Source organism: Rattus norvegicus, chromosome 7 (genome assembly GCF_036323735.1).
Source record: "Rattus norvegicus strain BN/NHsdMcwi chromosome 7, GRCr8, whole genome shotgun sequence".
NCBI classification, from domain to species: Eukaryota; Metazoa; Chordata; class Mammalia; order Rodentia; family Muridae; genus Rattus; species Rattus norvegicus.
Window position 1 is genome coordinate 103,072,769 of NC_086025.1, and position 5,700 is coordinate 103,078,468.

Sequence of the window (5,700 nt, forward strand, 5' to 3'; positions counted from 1 at the left end):
ACATGAAGAGAAGGCAGAACTATTTCAAGAAGACGGGAACCTGTGCAAAGTCATAGAAACATGAAGAAGAATCCTCCCCTTAAAGAAGGATAAGGGCGGCGTTGGCGATTTAGCTCAGTGGTAGAGCACTTGCCTAGCAACCGCAAGGCCCTGGGTTCGGTCCCCAATTCCAAAAAAAAAAAAAAAGGAAAAAAAAAAGAAGGATAAGTGCATGGATGTCATGGCTCACATGTTTGATCTCAATACTTGGGGAGTGGAATCAGAGTGATGTCTGTAAGTTCCAGATTTCCAACGATACATAGTGAGAACTTGTTTCAACAACAAAAACAACAAAACAGTCTTTTCTCTGTAGGATCCATCCCGAAAATTCACAGAAGCTGCTATACCCTGCTGCAGAACATGACTAACAGTAACACTATTCAGGAGACTCTGGAAATTATGAACGAATCCGAAAAAACTGGTAGAAAAATCTGTAAACAAAAATAAATTTATATCCAAAACTCTAAGGAAGGAAGAAGTTGAGAAGGAGGGTGAAGAGAATGGTCTGTGTCAGGAGACATAGAGACAGACATTCAGTTGTAGCCATGCCAGGAAAAGAGCTAAATCTATTTCCAAGTTCAAGTTGGTGTGCAGTCTGGCAGTATGTGAGGAATCCTCCACTCCAATCGTTAATGGGATACTAGATACACACGATATAGTTCAATTGAACATCAGCTGCCAGTTCAAAAAAAATGTCTCTGAAAAGGAAGACAAGGGCAAAAGCAAAGAAAAGATCCCAAGGAAGATGCTGTCCAGTGACTTTAGCCAAGAATATTCTGACTACACTGGAATAGATCTACATGAATTCTTGTAAACACACTGAAAAAGAAACAAAGATTTTGCCGCTAAAGTTAGAACAAGAGATTCTGGACTTCATCAGTGACAATAACCAGTTCAAGAAGTTCTCTCAGATGACCTCATACCACCGGATGCTATTACACCGGGTAGTGGCCTATTTTGGGATGGACCACAATATTGATCAAAGAGGGAAAGCTGTCATCATCAACAAGACCAGCAGCACGAAGATTCCTGGACAGAGGTTCTCAGAACATAGAAAAGATGAGAAGAACACAGAATTTCAACAGAGATTCATTCTCAAGAGAGATAATGCCAGTATGGACCAAGATGATGACGATGACAGTTCCATTGCAGGATGGTAGGAAGAACAAGTCAATAGAAGAGAGAAAGGAGGAATATCAAAGGGTCCAAGAGAGAATATTTGTCCAAGAGACTCTCCAGAATGGCTATCTAAATGACATCAGAGGAAATTGTGAAGGGCTGAGCAGTACCTCAAGCAGCTGACAGAGCAGCACAGTGAACTCAAATCCCTGGAGCCATGGCCTTGGAGCAGCACAGACTCAGATAGCTCTGAGCATCTGTAATATGCGAGCATCTGTCACCAAAGCCAGCAACTTCAGTAGAAACTGCATACTCACCCGAGGTGACAGCATTGTCATCAAGAAAGGTGGCAGTGCAGGAAGGCTCTCCAGGCCAGGCATGGCACTAGGTGCTCCAGAAGTATGGAAGCAGGTTGCCTCACCCCAGTCTGTCGAAGGCTTATTTTCTTTCACTGCCTAGCAGCAGCAGCAGCAGCAGCAGCAGCAGCAGCAGCAGCAGCAGCAGCAGCAGCAACAACAACAACAACATCCTGCCCTCCCACCCACTCTTTAACAATAGCCACCCTTGAATAATCACATGATTTCACAGGCAGAAGACCTCAGCAAGCAACCCCTTTGGACAAATGAGTCAGCTGCCCAGGTTCTATTGAATCAGCTGACCCATCCTCAGCTCTGTTCCAGCCCCCACTTATCTCCCAGCATCCTCAGAAAACTTGTTTCATCATGACTTCTACTGGACAACCCCTTCCTTCTTCCAACTATTCCACAATTCTAGACATGTACCACCTACCCAATAAGTCCTACCACCCCAAGGCTACGTGCAGACCCCTCAAAAGATCCAGGTTTCTTACTAATCTCCTAGACAGTATCCTAATTCCAACCAGCAATATCAACCTCTGTCTCACCCGGTGGCCTATATTCCCCAGTGTGGTCAGCAACTGCCTCAAGCATCCCAGCAGCCCGGCTTATAGGCCATGATGTCTAGCCAGCAGCACACAGCTTACCAATGCATGCTTGGGGTCCATCAGCCTCAGAACCAGGGCCTCCTCAGCAACCAGCAGAGCAGCATGGGAAGCCAGATGCAGGGCATGGTGGTTCAATATACTCCATTGCCATCTTACCAAGTCCCAGTGGGCAGTGACTCACAAAATGTGTTTCCAACAGCCCATGCTAGTCCCTGCCAGACAGTCTATGCAAGGAGGCCTTCCAGGAGGAGGTGTGCCTGTGTACTACAGCATGATCCCACAAGCTCAGCAGAATGGCCTGAGCCCTTCTGTTGGGTTTGTACATCCTCCTAGCTCTGAGCAGTACCAGATACTTCTCCCTGCAGCCCATGACAGATACCACAGCACCTAATAGAATCCAGGCCCCCCCAGAATCCATCCATGGTCCAGTGGAGTCACTGCAAATACTACAGTGTAGATCAGCATGGTCAGAAGCCTGGAGACCTGTACGGTCCTGATCATGACCCCCAGACCAACTCACAAATGGGCAGCAGCCTTGTCTCATCTCCTACCCAGTCTCCAGCACTCTTTCCTGTCACAAGCCTCATCAATGTCTGTACTGGACTCAGTTCCCTGTCTGTCCAAATCCCATTTCCCTGGTCTGGAGGTCCCCAACGGGGCGATGGGTGCTATTCCCTGTTGGGTGAAGCCATTACAATACAATCTGTCCATCTGCCTTCCCTTGCTCCATGGCCAGTCAATGTACGCGGTGCACCAGGGACAGAGTGGACCAAAGCACGGAAACTGAAGCAAGAGACAAGCACACAAAACTGCCTTCACTGACCTGGGGACAGCAGATATTGTGCTGGGAAGGGTGCTGGGGGTAACTGATCTCCCTGAAGGAATCACCTGTGCAGAGCTAGACAAACCCTTTACTCAGATTGCCATGTCTGGTGCCAAGATCCAGTGGCTTAAGGATGCTCAGGGGCTGCCTGCTGCAGGTAGGGGGGATGGGGGTGGACAACAGTGAAAGTGCTGAGAATGGCTGCCATTTAGACCTTGCTGTCTTGTACACTGCAGTGGCTGTGTTGCCCAGTACCCTGGCTGCCCAGAATGCCTCCCTTGGCCTCAACAACTCTGTGAGTCACTTTAAACTTCGAGTGGCTAAAAAGAACTATGACCTGAGGATGCTGGAGCGAGCAAGCTCTCAATAGTTGGGGTTGGGGGTGAGGGGGTTAGGGCTGGCACAGTAGGAGCAAGGGCCAAGCACAGGGAGCCAAGGCGGACAAATCAGCCAGAGCCTACTGCATTTTAGTTGAAGAGAGAAACAGATTCTCACACTGGCATGGGACTCCTTTGACATGGGTTCTCCTTTTCCATGGTTGGTTCCCTTCTGTCTCCCCCTCCTTCCCATCTTCTATCATTTTAAAATCTCTTCTCCCACCATGAAATTAATTTCTTTCATATTTTTGGCTGAGCAGAGTTGAGAGGGTCCCGTCCCCTCCTTTTCCCATTTCATTACCAGCGCAACGGCCCTTCCTTCTTTTGGTCTTCATGAATATATTTATATGGGCATAATTAAGAAAAACAAATTGATTTCCCCATTCATTCACGTCTACCATCCTGCTTCCCCAAACCCCACAGAGCTAAAACCTGGGACTCCCCTGCCTCCAATCCAACCCCAGAGTACTTGTATAGTGTTTGTTTGAGGTTTGTGCCATAGTTGCAGACCCAGTATATAATTACACATGCAGATGTTTGCTGGGTTCACTGTAAAAATTTTTTAATTTGTTTTTTTGTTTGTTCTGGAAGTTACTTGGGGGAGGTTTGTTGTGCTTATAAATATATAAAAAAGCAAAAACCTGTAGAAAAAGAAAAAAGCAGGCTAAGGGCTGAGCATTGCACAGAGCCTCTTCTAGTTGACTAAGATATGATGGCTATAGTAACAGGGAACTTCTTTACCCAGGACTGAGGGCTGAATTAATCTATGGGTAAAGTGATATACATTTAGAAGACAGCTGATACAATCTGGATTTAGCATGATGATAGTAGCATGCTCTAATTGAAGAAATACTAGCAAGTAAAGGCTGATAGATGAGGGAGTGTCAGTTTTCTTTACAAGTGTGGTCCCTGGTAGACTAACCATGCTCCAATGTGTATAGGATTAGCCAGATTCAGTGGGTTAAAAACAAAAAGCAAAACAAACAAACAAACAAACAGAAAACCAAAAAACCCCCCATACAAACAAAACAAAACAAACAAAACAAAGCAAAACAGACAAATGCAGAGGGCATGCGGTTGACAATGGAATATAGAGACGCAGAAGGAGTTGGAGAGAGTGTGAGGGATTGAAATGAACCAACGACATTCTATACATGTATTAAGTTCTCAAAGAATGAATAAGAAACTGGCCATCTTCTGCAACCAAGCAAGGTTTCTAATGTAGGACTAGCATGCCACCCTGGTCACAAAACTTTTGGCTTATAATTTGTGGTGATTGCAAGATGTGCTGGGGTAATGCTGGCACAGAACTTGTCAAAGTGGTCAACCCATGACTGGTCCAGACCCACACAACATAAAAGAGCCCAGGCTTCACATGGCCTGGATTACTAGGAAGAAGAGAAGTGATATTATCAGTTTATATTCTAAGATAATATTTCTGGACCTGTTGAATGGATACATCAGATGCGTGTTTAAATAAATTATAATACCTTATTAGATAAACTGATATTATTAAGAATTAGGAAATAAATCAAAGTAAATTTGAAGTAGGGTAGATTGGGAAGGAACAAGCTGAAGTCACAAGAGGCTTATTACAAGGATGCTGAAGTAGCTTATATGCATACGGGGAACAAAAATGTTCATAGGAGGAGATAGGGAGACAAAGTTTGGAGCAGAGACTGAAGAAACGGCCATTCAGAGTCTGCCCCACCTGAGGATCCAGCCCATATACAATATTGCTGATGCCAAGAAGTGCATGCTGTCAGGAACCTGATATAGCTGTCTCCTGAGAGGCTTTGCCAGACCATGACAAATACAGAGGCAAATGCTTGCAGCCAACCATTGAACTGAGAATGGGATCCCCATTGAGCAGTTAGAGAAAGGATTGGAGGAGCTGAAGGGGCTTGCAACCCCATAAGGACAATAATACAAACCAACCAGAGCTCCCAGGGACTAAACCACTACCCAAAGAGTACACATGGACAGACCCACCACGGCTCCAGCTGCATATGTAGCAGAGGATGGCCTTGTTGGGCACCAATGAGAGAAGAAGCCCTTGTTCCTGCCAAGGCTGGATCCACCAGTGTAGGAGAATGTCAGGGCAGGGAGTCAGGAAGGGGTGGGTAGTTGCGGAGGGGAACACCCTCATAGAAGAGAGGGGGAGAGGGATGGGATAGGGGATATATGGACGGGAAAATGGGAAAGAGAATAACATTTGAAATGTAAATTTAAAAATATACAATAGAAGAATAAGTAGAAGGGGCTGATGGTATTGAGGGCAAAGTAGGGGGGACTGGTCAACAGATGCCATTAACATGAAGAGTTTGAATCCCAAGTAATTAAAATGACTCTAGGTAGAGAAACAGTTTGAGGAAATA

At 45.6% G+C, this 5,700-nt stretch overlaps 1 pseudogene; it reads left to right on the top strand.

Annotated features, from left to right (window-relative positions):
- Window positions 1-399: 399 nt before the first annotated feature.
- Window positions 400-3,315, top strand: R3hdm2-ps2 (R3H domain containing 2, pseudogene 2; annotated as a pseudogene).
- The last annotated feature ends 2,385 nt before the right edge of the window (window positions 3,316-5,700 follow it).